Below are 23,544 nucleotides of genomic sequence, written 5' to 3'. Positions count from 1 at the left end.
ATTTAGCAAATTGTAAAGAGATAGTGAGATGTTGAAATCGTTTAAGACTAAGTAAATTATCTTTCAGCTTAAATTGGTTTTTACATTTTACTGAATTTGAAAATTTAAATTTTGCGCCATTGTTGTTTTCATAAGTTTAATTGTCCCAATTTAGTGATGCGAAAACAAAAGTCGAATAATTAAAGAATTTTGTTTTTTATATCAATCCACTTTAATGTGAAAAACGGAAAATTAAGTAATGGGTATTGTGTCTAATAAAAGAATAAAAGAAGTGTTAAGGATCTTCTATTGACTTTTGTTTTTATTTAAAATAGTTTTTATACACAGAGGTATCGAATTATCAGATTCGTAAGTTTCCAGGCTGAACATAAATGTCTCCACTAGACGTTCCAGAAATAATATGTAGATGTCACCCTGTTGGAATTCCACCGAGAGAGTACTATCTTTGTATATGAAAACTATAGTACTTGTGGCGACCATTGACGACCTTTTGCAAATTTCCAGTGTTTGACAGATGGCGCAGCGATCGTAGAAAAGAAAGAACCGAAGTAACGTTCTAGAAGCAGCTGCACCTTGAGATACTTTTTTACTCTTGTTTCTGATCTCGTCTAGACTGCCTCGTGCAACGCTGTTTTAACCAAAACTAATTTCATTGTATTAGAATTTTAAGAGAAATGAATTATAAGTTTTAAAGTAAACCTTGTGTCTGGAATTTATTTAGCACACACGCTAAATACTTTCATGAGCAACATATTTTAGGGCGACCGGATGCCGACGCCGAGTCGCTGGCGGTAGTATCTATAGTGGAGACATTTTGGGGGAGCGAGAGAAAAATATTGTTTCCATTTCCATAATCAGCCAGCAGAATAAGGGAGATAATTAACTTTCCACCCAAAATGTCTACACAATTTCCTTCATTCTAAAGCCTAGTACATACTTTCTCGTGAAGTGAACGTTCGCCAGTGGAGAAAGTGAACTTTTGACACTGCTCACTGGTACACACTTGTGAGTTCACGTTGTGAACATTTGACTTCAGCTTCACCAACAGTTCCCGTACATTTTGCACGTGAATTGCCCGTGAACGAAAACTCTCCACTTTGTTCTCCACTCAGCTTCACGACAAGTTCACGGGTGAACCAAAAACTGAAATTTGTATGGGTTCACGAGATGGTTCACAAGTATGTACTAGGCTTAATTGAGTCTTTCGTTTTATATGTTTTCATATACCAAGTTTCCATATGAAGGAAGAGGAATTTGTTTTTGTTTTTTCTTTAACGGCAAAGTAAACAAAAATGTCTCAATATTGTATCCAATAAGGGGATGAATGAAATTTTTGTATGCTTACATCAGTTGTTAGGATCTTTAACTGATTTTTATTTTTATTTACATTCATAAGGCTGCTTCTCGTTGTGCACGATCGTTATACATATATAAATATGCACAAAGGTTTGCATTATGTATCCAAAGCTACGATGCGATTTTTGGCTTGCAGATCTTTGTAAAGAAGAATATGAGGGTAGTTATACGTTTGGATATAGTTATGTATATTTGGGCTGGTAGGTATTTTGCTTTTATTTGGCGTTAAGTTTTTCAACATTATTTGAAGAATAGATTTAGTTGACCTTAAAAGTTTTTTTTGTAGATAAATATCAATTGGTAGGTGATTTTTTTCAGGATGTGGGTTTGATCTAAAATTCAAATTTAAGATACCTATAAAGGGTATTGGTAGGTAAGAAGGTATTTCGTAAAATTTCAAAGGGAATTCCTGCTAGTATCCGGACAGTGATAATATCCGTACACTTGGCAATTTGTTTGAGATTAGTAGAAAGGTATGCACAGTTTTTATAAATACCTTATGTAGTTTAAAATAAAAACAAAAATTAGTTCTTTATGTTCTCATCAATGGTAAAATTGGGAAAACAATCGATTCGACAGTTTTGTTTATACAAAATTAAAACCTATACAAAAACATTATTAAAAGTTGGTAAGAATTGAATTTCGACTCAAATATGTACATACATATTATGGTTTAAACTAATTGCATCTTATAAAAAATATTGTTTTCGATATTCAGTTAATTTTTCACAAGAAACCAACAGTCCGTTTTTTCATAAAAAAATAAAATCTACAAAAAATAGTACACACATTTGGTAAAAATTGATGTTTGGTTTTCGATATATCGTGAACAATAGAAGATATTGAATTCAAATTAATTTCATTCATCCAATTTGTATTGGTTTATATAAGAAATAAAAACTTTTAAGAAATGCTAATAAAATTGGTAACAATTCTTGTTAATATATATTTTGAAATTAAACTATTTCATCATATGCAAAATGTGGTTTGTAATTTTAAAATTTTTATGAATAGTTCAACTAATAACTTTTTTAACAAAGCACGAAAACCTACAAACCTTTTTATGAGAACATTTTTGAAAACAAATTTTTCAACAGCTATATTATTCAGTCCTAAAATATAGTAAATATTTTTAAATAGACTAGGTATATGATTTTTTTCAATTTGCATCATTGCTTCTAAAATTGGCTCTACCTACTACACGCAGAGAAATAAAACCCTGTTTCTCCCATTCTGTTTACAACCTTTGACACTTAAAGCTTAAAACTGCCTTTTCAACATAACTTATCTCGGGTTATCTATAGCAACATTAAATGTTTGTTTTTTTTCGTAAATTTCTCTTGGAGTTTAATTTTATTATTAGTACCTATATTTTAAAACAGTAGTAATTCTTTATGCTTATTTCAAATTTATAGAAAAATTACCCAAATTTAAAAAATTTGCTCTGACAGAAAAAAATTGCATTTGCTTAAATTAGGATATCTTTAACATTAAGACAAAGTTATCAAATAGGTAAGTACAATTACAAAGTCTAATATTTCTCTAAACAAAGGTTATGTAAATTTGAAAATGGGCCACGGTAGGTTAAATAAAATACAAGAAAGCATTTCCTTACATCCTTGATAACTTACTATTGTAGATAGATTATAATAAATACCTACATACAGCATAATATTATAAGAACTTAAGTAAAACTGTCTTCAAATTTGTTCTTGCATTACTTTTTTGACCGGAAGTTGTAACTATCTTTAGGTACTTTATAAACTCAATTATTTTTATTAATTTTTAAAAGTTTCATATCCCATTTAAGAAATTCACTACCATTAAAAAACGTCCAAGCTAAAATTTGCTTAAATTATGCGATAATTACTATCTTTATATGTCTACAAAAATTGAACATGCATCAAAATATTTTATTTCAGTACCTATAAGTTGTGAATAATTGTGTAACCAGCTTTTCAATTGCGTTTCAACAAATGTATTTATTAAAAAAAAACATCGTTCTAAGACTTTGAAGATTTAAACTTTTTTATGCGCGATTTGAAAACAAACTGTAAGAAAGGTTTATGCGATCAAATTAAAAAAAAAAGATTTATTGTCTTTTATTTCAAAACAATACTTACAATACCTACATATTTACTTGCCTATAATAGTTAAAGTTATAATTCCCTTATACAAACCTCAAATAATCAAAAATATAAAATCTCAACCAAGAATATAAAATTCCTTTAATACACGAAATCGCAATTCACCTGCTTTTGTCTTATCATCTTTGTATAGAAAGTCTACCTTTTGCGCATGTAAAAATACAACCAAACCAAAATACAAACACAAAGAAACAAATGTGTATTCCCCTCGCACTCAGACTTTTGTTAATGCACTATAGTCTTTCTCTATTGCAAATTATAACATTTATTAGTCTCCCGACTGCAATCGATTTCTCCATTAATGTCTTCGCTAGACGTTCCATAAAAAATATGTAGATGCCGCCCTATTCGACTTGCACCATGAGAGTACTATGGTTTTCATATACAAAGACAAAGCTTCGGATTGATCAGCGAACACGGCCAATGTGTGTGTTGAATTAGAAATGGGAGTAATAAAACACAACAGATGGCGTTGTAATTTTAAACATGTGGCGACACTCTAACGACAGTTACGCTCCTGTTGGCGAAATCCAACTTTCAACATTCCATCTTAAAAGTGTACCAAAAACTAAAGTAGAAAATTCCAGAATAAAACAAATCTTTAACTCAAAGTGTACGAAAAACCAAACGGCCAAATTGGGCATATACAAACTGAAGTTTGAATTTCTCTAACCACTCGTACTTTTATTCTCGTTGAATTCGGTCTGCTTTTCTATCACAAAGTCTCTTATTTCAATTAATATTCATTTAACTTTATGTACTTGTTAATTTATTACTGCTATCATTATTATTAAAATTGTTAAAACTAATCTCAGTGTTTCTTTTCTTTGGTTCATTTGTTTCTGTGGTGAATTTGGCACTCGTTTAGTTGGTGTCAATAAAAGACACCACAAACAGTGAATTTAAATATCAGTGTTTCAATAAATAGTTTTTCGCATCGAAGTAAAATTGTGATTTTAAGTTTGTTTAACGAAAAACTTACTTACTTACTTAAGGTGGCGCTACAGTCCCGTGTGAACTAGGGCCTCACCCAACAAACTTCTCCATCTAGCTCGGTTCTTAGCTGTATGTCTCCAGTTTTGCGATCCAAGTTGGGTGACGTCACTTTCCACTTGTTCGCGCCACCTGATCCGCGGTCTTCCTCTGCGCTGTCCTGTGGATATGGATTCGAAGACTTTCCGGGCCAGACCATTGGTTTCCATGGGCTCTACGTGACCCAGCCATTTTAGTCGTTGGACTTTTACCCATCTTGCTAAGTCTACGTCGCTGTACATCCCGTACAGCTCGTTGTTCCATCTTCTCCTTCACTCCCCTTCGATGCATACGGGACCGTAGATGACACGAAGAACTTTTCTCTCGAACCGACCCAAGGTGCTTTCATCCGCTTTAGGTATAGTCCATACATCTGCAACGTATAGCAGGACGGGGATGATAAGGGTCATATATAGCGACACTTTTGTCCCTTGATAGAGGACTTTACCACTCCATTGCTTTCTTAGCCCAAAGAAACAGCGGTTAGCAAGAGTTATTCTGAGTTTGATCTCAGCGCTGGTGTTGTTTTCTGCGTTTACAGCGGAGCCTAGGTAGACGAAGTCCTTGATTACTTCATAGTTACGTCTGTCGATGGTGACGTTATGACCAAGACGTCGGTGTTGTATGTCCTTTCTTGCCGACAGCGTTTACTTTGTTTTGCCCTCATTAACCGTTCAACCCATTATTGCCGCTTCTGCCTCAATAGGTATACTCACAAAAAAAGGAAAAAAAATAATTAAAAATCTTAAGAAAATAAAAATAACAAATTAATTATGTGGCGCAACAGTTCATAAAATACTCGGGCCAAGTGACTTACAACTCTCAACCACTACTGTGTGCGAGTAATTGCAGGAATATAGGGGACTCACAGTTTATATATGCCCAATCCGAACGGCTAGATTGTGAAAGCACTTTTTATGACAAGAATTATTCTTGGAGAATTTGTCAATTCCTCGCAAGAGTCAGTACCCGTTAAAAAAATTGTAGGTGGCATGGGCAGGAATCGAACCCAAGCCCTTTGGCATGACAGTCCAACGCACTAACCATCATTTGTTTTTTTTTTTTTTAAATTCATTTTTATTAATTCATTCTTAAACCTATCTTAAAGCTAGACAAAAATTCATAAAACTAGCCTAATTATCCATAACTTACAACTAACTTAATGGTCCCATACGGACACTCTAAGTTAAACTATAACACTTAAAACTAATGCCTTTCGGCCCTAAGATCTATTTTACTTCATTTTAATTTTATTTATTTTGTATTTATTAGAAAATTATGAGAAAAAACTAATATCAAGGTCCTTTTTTATTTTTACTTAAAAAACTACTTAAAATTAGGTCCTTAAATAAAACTTAAAGCTAACTTAAACTACCTATTCTACCTATAAACTACTTAAAACTAGAACAACCACAGCAGCAAATCTAACGTGTTTTGTTTTTATATTTTACTGTCTTTTTTGTATGTTTTTTTTTCTTTGATTTTTTTTCCGTTGATTTTTTTTGTTTTTAATTTTTTTTTTTTTGTTTTTTTTTTCTTTTTATTTTTTAATTTTAAAAAATTTTTTTTTTTTATGCCACCATGCCTATTCTACTTAAAACTAAACCCTAAACTATAAAACAAGTATGTAAGCCGGCCAAGGCTTAAACCCCATCCCGACCTACCCATTATCAAGTGCCGATTGAAGCCACCAAAACTGGTTCTCCTGCTTCACCCTATCAGTTCGGTCCCGTTCGGACACAGCCCTACTGAACCGAAGGAGCTCCGCTCCGCCTTGTGCCATGACGTCCCGACTGTACGGGAGTCGCCTATCCACGGTTCTTCGTCTGACGTGGTAGATTAACGGAACTGCCAGTCTATCCTGTATCAGACCGCATTTGTCTAAAAAGAGGAATGCCTCTGGTGGAATGAAGCCGCTCAAGCGTGCACTCTCAAAATACTCGTCGTTCGGATAAAACGCCCCGAACATTAAATTGTTGGTCGAACACATAGCTCTTGCAATGTGACCTCGAACGAGTTTTTTCACGAAATTGTCAATTCTGTTGATTCGAGCCCCGTTGTATAGGACCTCGTTGGAATAGTAATGCACATAAGAAGATTCGGCTGTTCGATATAAGCCGGTACAGCGTCGTAAACACTGCCGCTCGAACACCCGGAACTTCTCCATCTGGGAAGGGGCAACGTTGAACCACACAGGACAACCATAAACGATCATTGGCCGTATGAGGGCCATGTAGCAAATTACCTTCACTCTGGGGTCAAGCCGACTGCTAAAAAACAGCCGTTTCGTCAGAGCGAAGGCTCCTCTGGCCCTGGTGAGAGCAGCATTTATATGTCTGTCGAAATATAAATACTGATCTAACCAGATACCGAGGTACTTCACTACACTTTTTCTCGCTAATGGCTGCCCATGAAGATCAACGATGACCATCTTGCGCCAATTCTTACACGTATCCCTCGTGGCCCCAGCCAACGGAGTCCGGAACAGAATTGTCTCTGACTTCTGGACATTTATTTTCAGTTTCCAGTCGTCGCAATATCGCTGAATCTTGTCGAAATCACGCTGCAAGAGAAGTCTAATAACCTCAACCTTTCGGGCCGTTCTGTACGCAATTAGATCGTCGGCGTACGCAATTGCCTTTGTAAGACTACCTATCAGATCGCTGGTGTAAATGCTGAAGAGAATCGGCGAATTCACCGCTCCCTGTTGAAGACCATTTTTAATTGAGAATGTTGTGGTAGAAGTTACATTGCCACTTTTGACAACAAACTTTCTACCGTTAAGCATATCATAAAGTATGTACAACAATGGCTTGCTTATGCCAAGCCTGCTCAGTTTTAGGTAAAGACCCTCTAACCATACGGTGTCAAAGGCCTTTTCCAAATCAACCAGAACAGCACCTGTGCATTGTTGTTTTGATTTATTCCATTGGATATCAGAAACGAGTTTAGACGCAGCATGAATTGTGTCATGACCCGCCTTGAACCCGAACTGTTTATCCGGAATTATTTTGTTGTCCGCAGCCCACTTAGTCAGAGCCCTATTAATGATCTTTTCGAAAACTTTGCTGATACTCGGAAGAAGACTTATCGACCGAAGATTTGACGGGTTGGAGTTGTCCTTTCCCTTTTTCGGGAGAGGATGAACCACAGCAGTCTTCCAATGCATTGGATAATATGCATTATTCAGTGCATTGTTGAAGAGTGTGGTGTAAATGTCAATTGCTTCCATCGGTAAATGTCTTAGTACAACGTTGGATATACCATCGACACCTGCTGACTTTTTGTTTTTTATTGAATTAAGGATGAGCTGAAGCTCAACCTTCGTCACTAACAAGGGACTTGGTCACGTTTGACACTAACCATCATGCCACAGGTACCAAGGAAATACAAATATATGGTAGAACATTCACAGGTCAAAAATAAGACGTCGAGTAAGCCTAGTTGTGAATTAGTTGCAGCAAATGTGAAAAAATTATTTCAAAACTTTTTTCGCCAGGAATATTTGATGTCTTAAAAGTTATTTTTGAAAAAATTTACTAATATAAGATACCCGACCCAAAGTGTACTGAAACTGGTATGCATCGAATTACAACTATACTTAAAATAATTAAATTATTTTTTTTTTTAAACTTGTACACATTCAATTCTATAAAAACCTTATACACGTTTACTTTACTTTAGGTTTCCTAAAGCATTTTTAAATTTTATAGTTTCTTAAGTAGTTAATTTAAATTTATTTTCACATATAGCGATATCCATAATTTGGATGTTTTTTGTTAAAATGAAAATAGTCATGCGTCAACGAAGGGTAGATTGTTTCATATTCCTTATATTGAAACTCCAACTTAAAGGTAAACCAAACTAATTGATTTAAAGGTTTTTTTAGTGTTGTAAGGCCTCTTTAGTCTTACGTTTAAGTAATTTATGCTTCCAAAAGTTCACTGAAGACATTTGAAATTCAAAAAATTTGAATATATTATAGAAACATAATGCCAACAGTAAAATATCTCATTCAGTAGATATTATTAACTTTGAATACATTTTATGCAGTTCACTTTATTATGTCTATATTTTTGCACTTTTCAATAAAAGTGGATGCTAAACTTAAGGTTTGAATAAGTTAAGGAGAACACATAAATATGTAATTTTTCTTGTTTATTATTTAATTAACAATTTTTTGTCTTTTTTGATGTTTCAATTATTTAATTTAATTAACTGTTGGTTTTTTTTTTAATCAAAACTTGATAGGAAGCTTATGAATACGTACAGTACCTAAATGTATTAGATAAACTTTTTTTTGAATATACCTGCCATGTCTGCATAAACATCAGGTGGATGAACTTATCTCTTTACGTCTGATGGTCTGAAAAGTTTCCTAGTTATTGAGTTTTTGAAATAAGTTTTTAAGGTAAGCCGGAACCTTTTGTGTGTACATAATTTTCTGTTTGTCTCCTATAAAATATCGATGCTTACCAAAATAAGGACAAACTTTTGATTGTAAAATTTCGGTTTAATGGGACAAGTTGATGTCTGTATGTAATATAATATACCATTTATGTCGGTCATATCAAATGGCATCATTCTTAACCTTAGATGGGAGAAGTTTTTCATTTTTATGTTTTAAGAAAAAATTCCCATACGTCAAAGTCAAGGCAAATACTTATCGTAATTGCTTATTATAAGTTTTTCTGATGAATATTTTTTGTATAACAAAACAGTTATAATGAAAGTAGATTTTAATATAATATTAAATGTACCTACATATGTATGTAAATATTTAGAAAAGTATAATTTTATTTATTAACTTCCAATAGGAAGTTGTTGTAAGGGTCCAATTTGTCCAATTAAACATTTTGACATTTTTCGACGTTTCAAGCTCCCTAGAGTCGAAAAAAAAAAGATTTTTAGAAACTTGTCTGTGCGTGCGTGCACTGTACATACGTTTGCACGTACGTACGTTCGCGACGTTTTTTTTTCGTCGTCCATGGCTCAAGAACCAGAAGAGATATCGGCTTCAAATAAATTTTGTTATACAGATTATAAGGCAGAAAGATGCAGAAAGGGCTCTCAAGAAAATTGCGTTTTTGTTTTTTTTTACCATAGCAGTTTAAAAAAAAATGTGAACGTTTTGGTTTACCCTAAATATCTTAGGAAATTTTACATAATATATTGTAACGTGATACCAAACAAATATATTTTTTTCGAAAAAAATCCATTTAACGGTTTCTTTTATAAATCAATACAACTGAAAACAAATTTTTCACCTCGAAAATTTTACGAATATAAATTATTTCATTTCCAAATTAATTTTGAGCTACGAACAATAAAGTTTTTCATATCTGGTAAAATTTTGAGCAAAATCGAATTGACATTTTTTTTACAAAAAATAAAAACATAAACAAAAAAAATAATAAAAATTGGTCAACATTAATTTTCGACTGAAATATCTTTTCAAACCTTTGAGACATTGGATTTAAACTACTTTTAACTTTTAAAAATATATAGTTGTCAACATTCAGTAAAATTTTGAGTTCTTTTTACAAAAAATAAAAACCTTACAAAAAACCACACTAAAACTTAGTAAAATTTTAATTTCGACGCAAATAGCTTTTCAAAAATTATAAATATTGTCTTCAATTTTTTTATTTAACAGAAGATATTGTTTTCGATATTCAGTAGTTTTTTTTATAAAAATCCATAAGTTCGTTTTTTCAAAAAAAAAAAAAAAATCTACGAAAAATAGTACGCAAATTAATCTAATTCATCCTATTTATGAAATTTGAAGATACGGTACTAAAATTTTTAAAAATTTGTTTTTAATTTGTAAGAATAATTCAATTTACAACTTTTTTAACCCAACACGAAAACCTACAAACTTTTAAGCAATAGAAATCGACAGATGGTATTAGAAGTTATCTTAAACTTATGAAGATCTGTTGTTGACAAGCAAACAATTCGATATTATTTTACCGATTCATGTACAGAATTCTTCAGACATAACATTTCTATGTCTCAATACTTTTCAAAGAGTCATATTTGATGGTTTTGGTAACATTTATGTTCGCGATTTTAATCACAGTTGATATTTCGAAGGTAGAGAAGTTGTGAAAATTGGGTAGTCTGATTTCGTCCGTTTGTCTGTCTCGTTTTGTATTTAAGTTTTCTCAAGAATTTATCAACTGATTTCAATAATTGTTTTTCTGCACAAGCTCATATACTGTCTTAATAATATTTGATGATCATAAATGTCAAATTTTACTTTTTCGATTTTGAAAAATATATTAAACATATTTTTTTTCGAAATGCGATATCTTAAGAAAGGTTCGTTATTTGTTTTCAAAATTTATAGATGTATATTAATAAGCTTTACATAACTGCATACTACAAATATTTCTAAGCAGAAAAATTGTAGATATACTATATACGAAATTAATTAAAAAAATAACGCTATAAAAATAAAAAAATTAAAAAATTAAGGTTTATTTTTTGAGAAATAAAATGGTATTTAAATTGTTGAAAACAAACACAAGTACATTTTTAAACCTTAAGATATAGGATATTTTTTTAAAAAGACTGTTTGAACACATGAGCAAGTTCGTTCGATCCATTCGTTTTTTTAATGCCACTTAAAATTCAATTCGAGAGTACCCAACAATTGAAATGCAAACTTTTATATGAAATTTCCATGGACAATTCGCACAATTGCAGCTGAATGTCCTTAATATTTTCACCAAAAGCTCTCTTTCACGTGGTGATAAATCTCAAAATCTTGTTGGCAAAATGTAATCGACTGTTCGTTAAATAGCTCGCAATGAAATTTTTTCTTGAAAAATTGAGATTGTTCCGTTGCTTGTGTAGCACGTAGTACTCCGTCTTTTTTAAAATATGAGTATATTTTAATGATCAATGATTTGTTCCAGTTCTGACTATTGAAATCATTAATCATAGCTCAAAAATCAACGAGAAATCGACAAAGCTGATTTTTCATAAAGCCCTACTGCATCATCAGTTGTTCTTGAGCGAAGTACACGGTTTCTTTTCTTTATACCAATAACTCGTTTCAACAACTCAAATTTGTCCACCACTTAAATTATTTTGCGAACTGTAAAGTTTTTACCATTCTTTTAGTAATATTAAAGAATTTCAATGCCTCAATATTCATACCATAGCATTTTAACAAAATAAAAATGATGATGATGATTATGATAATAAATTTGAAAAAAAACATTATTTAACCTTCAAATGAGCTTTTGTTTACGATGGCAACCCTGTCTTTTTCTCAGCTGACGGACTCTTCTTCTCAAAAGCTCATACCAGGGCCTGCGTACTTCCATGTAAACAATTCCCAAAATCATAAACAAATGTGGTAAATAAGATAAAATTCAACAAAGAATTTTCATTTTTCATATCTCCATCATCAATAAATCCATGCAAGGCTATGCTTACATAGGTGAGTTTTCGAGAGGAAACGTTCGCTTGTACTTGTTCGCCAAGTTTCTCACCTCGTCTACCGGAAGGTTGTGTTGTGGTTGATATGTTCATTTTCAAAGCATCTATGAATGTACAATATTATATTAGTGTTGTGAAGCTGATTTTAAAGCTCTCATCCAGCCAGTTTCTCAATGTCGAATCCGAATGTCGAATGTCCCTGCCTCACTCAGTCTGTTTGGCTCTGGCGCCGGGACAAGTTGTTTTTCGTTCTCCTGCGGAACAATCATTTCGTTCAGTTCTTCTTGTTTTGTTGTGAGTTATTTTCACGAAAACGGTCACGGAAACGGATCTTCCATTCATCCGAGTCTCAATAGCATATATGAACGTGATAGTTGTCTTGTCATTGTCAATTCAACTCAATGCTCAGAAAGAGTGTGACACTTTGTCGAAACCAATTCAATTGTCCTCCTTTGCCTTAGTTGTTTTTTCGAATACTCGTGTATGGAGGTTTTCCGAATTGATTGTGCGATTGAAATGATAATATTATAGAATCCTCTGTTTCTGTCACCTGAAGTGAACCTGAAGTGAGTGCCTCTTGGTAATTGTTTTGTCCAAATCAATGTCAAAAACGGTTTCCGTCTCAGACCCAGTTAAATCGCTAGACTGATAACAGCCAATTCAGAAAATATATATATAATTGAGAGAAATACAAAATTCAAAAAATAAAAGAGCTAAAAGCTATTTTGAAAATACCTAATAAATAATTCCGATTTTTTATTCGATAGTGCTTGATGGGAAAAAGAATGAGTGTGATGTTCATGTTGAAAACGGTCTCTCGTTATTATTGAGATATTCTCGGAAAGCGTCTCATGATTGTGGTGTCTGAAGAAAAATTAAAGCAAATTTATAAAATTTTAATGTGATTTTTGAAAAGTTGAAAAAAGAAAAAGAAAATTAAATAAAAATATAATATAAAATATACTTAAATATATGTGTGAGCATATTCAAATTTGAATGTAGGAAGTGTGTGTGGTGGGGGAAATTTATAATTTATGTGTCAAGCGAAGATTTTGAATCTTGTTCAAGGCATAAAAATAGAAATCTGAGGCTGGGAAAGAACAAAATACAAACAAAAAATATATTGTCACCGCACCGCTCCGTGTCGAAACTTATAGCACCAATCAACTCTTCCCGTTTCCAAGGATTATTTCAGCTGCTGGTGGAGAGACGCGGTAATTTCGTGCAACGGTATGTGGACTTTAAATTTTGGATTTGGATTGTTCTATTGAATTGGGTTGGGATCAATCAACCTGTTGACATTGTTTGGGTGCATGGTGGAAATTATGGCTCTCAACAGCTCAAAAGATTGGAATTGTATTTTGTTCGTCTTGAGATCATAATTATGAATGATTTAATAGTTTTATTTATCTTGGTGTTTTTTTTTTATAAAAAAAAACATATTTCAATGAGGTCTTTAAGAAAACGGGGGAAGATTTTAAATATTTTTTTAAAATTCATAATTATTTAATTCTGTGTCTGCGAATTTACAAATGGAAACTTATGGAAAATGGATTTTTAGTGTTAATTGATTTATTTGGACAGAAACTCATCACACTCTTTGAAAATCTTTTAAGCAATTTAAGGTTGAATGCTTTAAGAAGATTGATAAAATTGTTTTCGCATAAATATTGTACCTGATAATTTTGTATTTAATTTTTTGTGATGGTTTCTTTGAAGATTTTTATTAAGTAATAAATCTTATTATTTTTTATTTTTAAAGAATTCGATGTGAATATAGGTTAAGCTCTTTTAATGAGATGCACGTTGTACTTAAGAATATTTTAACAATTAGTCCTTCTTAAATAATTATATTTCTTTTAAATATATTTTAATGAGGAAGTAAACTAATCTCACCATTAACATTTTTTTAAGAAATAAAATAAAAAGTTTTGTGATTTATGAGTTTGCAGATGATTTATTATTATAAGAATAAGTCCCCTGTCAGTCGGGTTTCCTATGGCCATTTCTTATTGTTGGCAGCAGCTTTTCTTACTTCTAGCTTATTGTTAAGCAGTTGGTTGTGGTTCAATGAATTTTGGAAAAGAATTCATACCATAGACATACATATTTAATCGTTGTTATTCTTGAACAACAATTTTCTATTTTTTATTTAATATGTATAAGAAATAAGTAGTACCCGTGGCATGATGGTTAGTGCGTTAGGCTGTCATGCTATAGAGATCTTGGGATCGCTCCCTGCATTCCTAACAACAGTATACTCGCACACAGGAATGGTTGAGAGTTGTCTTAGTTCTAAACGGACTGTTGCGCCACCCAATTTATTTTTTTAGGAACTTCTGGTTCCTTTAAAGACTGCAAGTGCAAGAATTCTACCTTCGGATGCTCTAGCACTTCCTTCGATAACGCGATACATTCGTGTCTTTATATAACGGCTAACAAATATCATATCATATTTAACTAATATCTGTTTGAAACTTCGTGGACAAAAATACTTACAATAAATTCTAAATAACAGAATTGCAATATTACTAAACTCGAGATGTTCCAATTTTTCCAAAGAATTTCTTTAATTTTTTGTAGTCGCTTACATTTTCCCCGTGGCATGATGGTTAGTTCGTTGGAATGTTAAGCTAGAGGTATTGCCATCTTAAGTTTTTATGGGTACTGCATCTTGCGAGGAATTGACAAATCCTCCAAGAATAATTCTTGTCAATAAAAGTACTTTCTCAAAATAAGCCGTTCGGATTTGGCTTAACACTGTAGGTCCCCTCCAACAATGGCAACATTATTCGCACAGGAGTGGTTGAGAGTTGTAAGTCATTAATTTACTTTATTTATAATTATATGTATTAGAGCGAATGTATTTCAAAGTCAAGGTCTATTTTGCTCAAAAATTAATTGTACTGCTCCTTGATTGTGTTTAACGCTAACAACGATATAATTTTCGAGAATAATTAAATAAATATTAAATAATGTTCGCAACTTTAATATTGCTTATAAAAAGCGGCCGTAGAATCCTTTAACATTAACTATGTTTTGAAGGAAATTGGTATGAACGGGGTTTTTGTAAACATTTTCGTCAGCTTTTTTGGTCATTTGTCATTTTGGATAATTTCTAACACTTCTGTTGAAATAAAATATATGCGCTTTGAAAATGTTGTGGTAGATAAATACAATTTCGTAATTAATCAAGTATCGTAGAAGATTATAGAATCACTGTGAGTTATAAAAACCTTTATCTAATTATGTCTAGTGCATTTGTGGGTACTTTAACCTCCAAATTCAATTGTTGGAATAATATTGTAATTATTTCATTTACTGATGCAATACGATGGACATGCATGAATAGAAACGGCTTTGTATCTATCTACTTAACCAGAGATAATCACCTATTTCGAAAACAAACTTCTATTATACATATTAAGTAGTAAACACGTATTTGTCTGGCCAAATCGAGCAACAATTCCTCCAGAATCCTCTGGTGTATTGAATAGTTTAATGAAGTTCCATACTATAAATATAGGTATAATGCTATGCAGCTTGCATATCGTGTTCATATTTTATGCACTGCACTGCACAGTGTGTAGTGTATTACGTGCTTTCCAGATAAAAGTTTTAAAATATAAACCTACGTTGGTATATCAGATATACCTATATTTCTACCAGGACTGACGATATTGATGGTGGTGTTTCCATAGTGATATTATATAGGTATACAAAGAACGCATTCACCTTTGCCCTTTTGAATATTGCGGAACATGCACTTTTGACCTAATTTCATTTGTAATACAACACTCCAGGCGAAGAGCTGATTGCTGAACTGAATCAACTTTGATTGCTTCATATATGTACAGATGGATGTATGAAGGCAAATTGAAATCCCTCAAGCTCGAGTAGATCCTACGAGTAAAGTAAAGAAAAGAATTCTATGCCTATGTTTAACCTACCTACAAATTTGACTTCAAACTTGAACAAGCAAATCAGCCCAAAATCTTTTCTTCCTTCAATTGGTGGTGGATTTATAATAACTTCATTTCAAAACTTACATTTGTATGAACTTCAGTAGTTTTTTTTAGTACGCTTGGTTAACAGAACATTGATATGATAAAATTTTATAACATTCCTTAACAAAATATTTTAAAATTATGCAAGTGTAAAATCATAAGATAAGATTATGAAGGAATTCGTAGCTCTTAGCAGCCTTCATTTTCATTTTCATAACAGAAACAGATGTACTTTTTCTCACATCATCATGAAAAATTCTTAAAATTGTTCATGTGTGACAAAATTTAAATATGGGACATATTATAACAAATAAGTGTCTTAACCCTACTTATAAATACTTTACAAACAGTAAGTGGTTTAGGGATAATAGAATAATAAAAAACATCCTCAAGATAATGTTTTCCAAATGAGGTATTTTTTTGGTAACTTGAGGGGACGAAATATCCCTATTCTTTTGCCGTCTTGAATTTTACGTAATTGGTTAAATGATGCAAACAAAAATATTAAATTTGATCTAGAGCTATAAGGAAAATGTAATGAAAATTTACTGGTAGAAAAAAGGACACAATTGATTTTAGTTTGAATAATTTTCCGTAAGACAATAAAACTGTTTCTGTAGTTCAACTTTTTGAGCTTAAAACAAAGTTTAATTTCAGAGAAGAGCTTAAAAGCTTAGCTAAATCTCAATTTTAAAGTAAAGGCTTTTCACAATAAACAGAAAACCCGGTTTAAGCGAAATCTTCGGTTTTTAGCCGAAAACCTACATCAAAAACTCCACTACGTTATTCGTAAGCTACAAGTGTTCATAAACAGTTTTATATAAAACAAGCCGGAAACTAGTAGCAATTCAAAGATGAACTAAACAAACAAACCTTTCGAAACATTCAGCCCCAATTTAAATGTAAACCAAATATAGCAGTTTGGCTGCTGTCAATACAAAACAAAGTTTTTCGGTTTAAAGAATTTGTAGAAGACACAAAAGTGTGTTATGTTTGTTAAGTGTTTTTTTGTTTACCTTCATAATGTGTTTTTAATATTAAAATCAATTTCAATTGATCAGATAATATTTGAGGGGTTACATTTGTACTTACAAATTGATGACAGTCGATGTTGAAATTTCCAAACAAGGGATTTATACTAAAAAAAAAGCTTAAGTTCTATTAAATGTTATTTGAATTGGTTGTTCTGCAAAGTATAGAGGAAGAAATTTATTCCGAACCCGCAAACGTATAATATTAACAGGCATCTCAACTTCTGGTATTGTGGCAACATTTCAAGCAGTTTTTTCTTTCAAAACGAACTAATAATGGTACAACTCAAAAATCCAAACTGAAACCAAAACACTCTAATAATAATATAAGTCCTCGGTAGCTATCTTGTTTTGCTTACTAAAGCTTAGCTAAAGCGAACAGCTGCTTCAAAAAGTCATTCGAGTATGCGAGACATTTCCCTTCAAAATTACGACATTTCCTCTAAGCAATTATTTAGAACCACTTTTCCATACAAAATTTGAATAAAAATGGTTCCACTTCAAATTAGCGCCCTTCCAGGCGCCGCCGCGCAGTGGCAAAAAAAGTTATAAAATATTTAACGACATCTGTTTGTATTTAGTTGAAATAAGATTTTCCTGACATAGAAAGTATTGATATCTAGTATTTTGTTGAAGACAAACGATGCCATGTTTTTTTTGTATGTTATTGAAAAATTTTGACAGTTCTTGCAGAATAAAACAGAAGCAGGCTGAGCGCTGAGAGCAGTGCTGTCGTTTTAAAAATTTCAAGAGTAGTATTTTTCTATCATTTTGGGGAGTATTTTCTTAAATTGAGGAGCAAAACAAAAAAACAACAAACATATGCTTGGCATAACGTCCAAATTCGAAGTTAATTGGCCTACTGCGAAGGTTAATGTTCCGAAAACAGACAAATAGAAGGATGTAATGTCGGCCAACATTTTAAAACAATATAGTTAAAATAAATAATAATAAATAAGAAATTGACAATTAAAATTGAAATACATCAACATACAGTTATTGATGAATAAATTAAATTGATAATTCTAAATTCGATGTTTCATATTTTCAGTTACAAACATTAAGGGGCCAATATTTGATGGTATTTTCCTTTGATTGGAAATGAAAATTATATACTCATCCATCGGAAATCACACAAAGAATTTTTTTTTTGAGAAGAACGACAGCAGTCTCTGAGAGTATTAAATGTAACTGTTACACAATTTTTCCGCAAAGCACTCTTTGCGCTAGTGTTTTGTCCGTTAAAAGTGGAACCATCGTGAAGTTGGCTACTAGCAGTCCATGTATAGTATGTGGATCTGACAAAACGAGAATCGAATCGAAAATTGCTTTGTAAACGTGGATCAAGTTATTGGTGTGTGAGGTTTTGATTGAGAACATGCGTTATGTTTTTTCTTTTACTACGCGATTTGTTATTTTGTATCTATGACGATAGAAGTTACTCACAACCAAGTACGCTCATAATTAAAACCCAAGTGTCCTTTCGATTCCGTTTCAATTCGATTCCTCGATCCACTCACGACGTATACCTGGATCAATTCAATTTCGATTCAATTCCTCAATCTTCTCCTCTTGTATCCAGGTTATAATGTATCAATACTTTCACTACTCCCATCATCAATGTTCATAAAAAAGTGCGTGCAGAACAATTCTGAAATCCCCCAAAGAAGTTTTACTGGTTGAACACAATTTTAAAGTTGAAAAGTACGAAAACAACACACAGTTCAACAATGCAAGTTGAAACCGAAGATGAAGCGTAAGTTGGTTGAACTTTTGAGAGATCAAGTTGAACACTATTGACTTGATGTGGTGCGAATTTTTGACATTTTAATTAGTTCAATCAACACAATCATCTTCATTTAAGTTTTGAGTTAAGTTAAGTTGTTTTTCTGGTTTTTGGTAAATATAATCGTCTTATGATTACTGCCTAAAAAGTTGATTATTTGGAATAACCTCGAATATTAATTTTCTTACATTTCTTCAACAACAGACAAACTTTTCTACTTGTCATTTTATTTCTTTTCATTTCTTACTGTTCCATTTTGAAGCCTTACTATCCCCTTTTGGTTCCACCAAAAACACTGAATTTTTAAATCATGGATTAAAATTCAAAGCACATTAAAAATTCAAACATTTAAATACAATTCCAAAAAAGAAGCCTGATTAACATTGGCCTTAAAAGTGGAAAAATATGTGCAAAAGTGAACAATTTCACATATCGAATTTTCTTGTGATGGTTCTCCAGAATGAAATAGGTTTTTGTTTTTGAACAAAAATTGTATACTCTCTTTCCAACCAATTGAACTTTGCGAGAAACAAAAATAAGAGCCTTACAAAAAACTCCAAACCGGAACGTCAACGTTCAGGTGTGAAACTACGCCGGATAGGCTAAAGTTAACATCAAAGGATTCTTAAACTCAAAATGTTTGATAAACAGCTGCTTAATTATATGTACAGTGCTGCCAAAAATCTGGTCAAATTTCAAATGTCACTCCCTATAGATATGCAAAAAAAGAAATACACCAAAAATTTTATAGAATTAACACTCGGAAAAGTTTCGGATTTAAGTGCATGTTAGGAAATACATTTTGAATCCGCCTAATCTGCCTGTCATCTTACCTTTCATGCATTTGCAAAGTATTTACGTAAAAGATTTATAGTGCTCATGCAATTTTTACGTTAACTTACCATTTTAAACAATTGAATAATTTACAATTCTACATGAATAACCTGATAATAACTCATAGCATTCATACACAACTATTTAAAATTTAGTTTCTATCATGAACATCTGCTCCCTTCCCTCCTCATCCCTCTTGCTAAAAATCTCACTAGTGAGCCGAATGAAAAATCATCATTTAGCCATACACTATAGCAAAGATTTACTAAAATCCTAATGTGTTGTCAGACGTATTACGAAATGGCCCAAAAAAAACGAAAGTATAATCAAGCCCCTTAACTTACACAGGTGTACCAACACAGAAAAATAAAACATTCAAACAACCGTTATTCCTTTTCTTCAAAAACGTCGACGTTATTGAAAGTGGGAGTGAGTCGGTAAAAATTAAATTGAGTCTATTGTTTAGTGTTTGAAACTTTTAAGTGTTTTTGGTTTCAGTAATTAATAATTGTGTGCAATTGTAAAATTATGTTTTAATAATAATTAAATTATTATCATCTGCTTTTAAGGTAATTGCTTTATCAATAAAATTGTATATATAAACCATACAAACAAAAAATGCAAATAGGTAATATGTTGATTTCTGGGAAGGAAACCCTACTTTTTCATTATTTCCACATAACATGGAGATTCCCAACCTAGCATAGGTGGATTATTTTCGGTATATTTTACTTTTGGGTTTGTGTGTGTGGTTGACCAGATAAGATATAAGATAAGTATTAAGATTATCAATTGTCCCTTCTCGTTGTAAAAGACTTTTTTTCGGTTAATGATTTATAAAAACAGAAACACATATTATTTAAGAATTTTCAACGTTTTAATATCTATATGTGCTTGTAAACCTATGTACGTTCGAGATACCTTTTTTAATCAGCTATACACATATGTACATATGTATATTGAACCATCTGAGATATCGACTTGAAATAAATTTTGTTTTACGGATTGTGAATAATTTAAAAAAAAAATCAATTTTTGTTGACCTCAAATATTAAATGTTTCCGCTCAACTTTCCATTACCACAGCACGAGTTTCGACTAGCGATTATTTTTATTTGAAAGATATGTGAAAATAAATAATAACTATAGCAATTTTAGTGCGAGGAAACTTTTATTTCTGTTTTAAATTAATTTTTAAAGTTCACTTTTTTAAATACAAAACACACAAAATTGACATTTCTTCCATGTTTTTTGTTCAGTTTTGAAATACTTGCTTTTTTTTGTTGCGGATTTCTTTGATTTTAGAGCTCAAATGCAAAAAGGTCTTTGCATATACATATGTACCCACCCCAAAACCTATAGTGATCCCAAGAAGAGGCGTTGCAGGCATTTACAGGGGGGCAGCATCCCGCTCCTTACATGCCTACCTGTTATCACGCCGTGTTATCAATTCAAAAAAACGTGTTTTAGGCTTAAAAAATGAATAAAAAAAAGGAGAATTGAGTTCGAAAAAAAAATATTTTTTTCTATGACTTAAAGGTGCTTCCTCGCCTTAATATATAAAACATGTCCTATTGAGACCCCTACCTATCTTTACTAAAAAAATCAGAAGGAAATTCGTGCTGTTGTAATAGAATGTCACTCCAACATACATACATATATGTAGCTTCTCAAAAAACATAACAAACACATTTTTTTTTGTATGGTAAATAACAAAATTTGTAGTACCCGTAGCGTGATGGTTACTGCGTTGAACTGTCATGCAAAGGTCTTGGGTTTAAACCCTGCCAGTGCCACCTAACTTTTTTCACGGGTACTGCCTCTTGTGAGAAATTGACAAATCCTCCAAGAGTAATTCTTGCCGTTCGGATGCGGCATATAAACTGTAATTCCCTTTCCATCTCTGACAACATTACTCGCACACAGGAATGGTTTAGAGTTGTGAGTCACTAGGCCCTGGTTCTTCATGAAATGTTTCGCCACCTAAAAAAAAAAAAAAAATTTACAATTATTTAAAAAAAAAAAATAAGATAAAATGTATGTTTTTAATAAGTTATGGCATATCCTTTGCTCCTTATGACTTCATTAAGCTTTTTTGGCATTGATGCAACCTAATTCGGTCGCATGCCATTCAGATGGATTAGTTTTTATTAGAGCTCTCTTTTGCCAGTAATTTGTAATTTTCTTATTCTTTTGTCCAAGTGATCGCACAGATTCATTTATGTCTGGTGATTGTGGTGGTGTTTGCAATACTGTTGGGCAGTTGTATAAACACCAGAAACCCTCTTTCAAGGCATTGTGTTTCATTTTCTTAATAAAATAAAAAGTTGTTTTCTACACCCAGTGGAATGGCCCTTTCCTCAAGATTTTTTTTCAGGATATCTATGTATGTAGACATCCTGATCCATTATAGCTGCCGAAAAACACGGAACCTCCACCGTGTTTCACTGTTCGTACCAAATTCTTTGGATCAAGCTCTGGATTTAGTTTTCTCCAAACTCTCTGATGGCCATTCGATCCAAACAAGTTCAATTTACTTTCAACCGTAAAAGTTGTCTGTTTCCAAAACGGTTTCGCTTTTATACTTTTTCGTAAAATGGCTTTTTCCTAGAAACCCTTCCATTTTTATTATTACTCTGCGAACGATTTCAGGAATCACTTGCTTGTTGTTTTTGAGGTCACAATTAACAACCAACTTTGGTGCACTTAACTTAGAATCATTCTTTATTTCGCGGATTATATATTTTTCATCAGCATTGCTTAAAATTTTTCGATTCTGTTTCCTGGGCCTGCTTTTCTTCTTTATATCGTTTTATTATGTACTGAATAGTTGAACGAAGTTATTAACGATTGCACCTATTTCCGCGTATGATGTTTTTTTTTTATGGTGGTATATTATCAAATTCCGTAGCTCAACACTTGTTACTTTAGATATTTTTTCACTTTTTTCAAAATTTATAAACAGAACCGTGGACATAACTCACTAAACGTACAACAATTCAAGTGTTATATACAATAATTAAATGTAACTTAGTAAAACTTGTTATAAGGGCAACAATAAAAACCTGAAAATGTATCCTCAGAGGGTGTGGTATACGCCCACTCCTTTTTTCACATATTTGTTATAATTTAATGTAAAAATGATAAGGAAAACCTAAAAAGTGGGCAGATAAATAGCCCCAAAGAGGGTATGATCTTAGATTTTAATTTAAGACTTGGTATATCTTAGATCTTATTTCATTCTTTTTATCCACGTTTTGTGCATAAACAATTTGGTTATTTTTGTTTGTTCTATAAAATACTAAAGGGTGATTTTTTTGAGGTTAGGATTTTCATGCATTAGTATTTGACAGATCACGCGGGATTTCAGACATGGTGTCAAAGAGAAAGATGCTCAGTATGCTTTGACAATTTGACATTTCATTATGAATAGACTTACTAACGAGCAACGCTTGCAAATCATTGAATTTTATTACCAAAATCAGTGTTCGGTTCGAAATGTGTTTCGCGCTTTACTTCCGACTTATGGTCTACATAATCGACCAAGTGAGCAAACAATTAATGCGATTGTGACCAAGTTTCCCACTCAGTTTACTTTATTGGACATTAAACCAACCACACGAATGCGTACAGTGCGTACAGAAGAGAATATTGCGTCTGTTTCTGAGAGTGTTGCTGAAGACCGTGAAATGTCGATTCGTCGCCGTTCGCAGCAATTGGGTTTGTGTTATTCGACCACATGGAAGATTTTACGCAAAGATCTTGGTGTAAAACCGTATAAAATACAGCTCGTGCAAGAACTGAAGCCGAACGATCTGCCACAACGTCGAATTTTCAGTGAATGGGCCCTTGAAAAGTTGGTAGAAAAAACGCTTTTTTATCGACAAATTTTGTTCAGCG

The 23,544-nt window shown here is 32.3% G+C and overlaps 1 protein-coding gene across 1 annotated transcript in view; it reads left to right on the top strand.

Moving 5' to 3' along the window:
- The first annotated feature begins 12,215 nt into the window (after positions 1 to 12,215).
- The window catches only part of LOC129952439 (uncharacterized), a 369,098-nt gene continuing 357,769 nt past the window's right edge, over positions 12,216 to 23,544 (top strand). Inside the window, exon 1 of the mRNA XM_056065014.1 lies at positions 12,216 to 13,217. The gene's annotated coding sequence lies outside the window, so the exon portion shown is untranslated. The remainder of the gene's footprint in view (positions 13,218 to 23,544) is intronic.

This window comes from Eupeodes corollae, chromosome 3 (genome assembly GCF_945859685.1).
Source record: "Eupeodes corollae chromosome 3, idEupCoro1.1, whole genome shotgun sequence".
In the NCBI taxonomy this organism is placed as follows: domain Eukaryota; kingdom Metazoa; phylum Arthropoda; class Insecta; order Diptera; family Syrphidae; genus Eupeodes; species Eupeodes corollae.
Note: the sequence above shows the minus strand (reverse complement) of the source record. Positions and strands in the feature narration are given on the sequence as shown.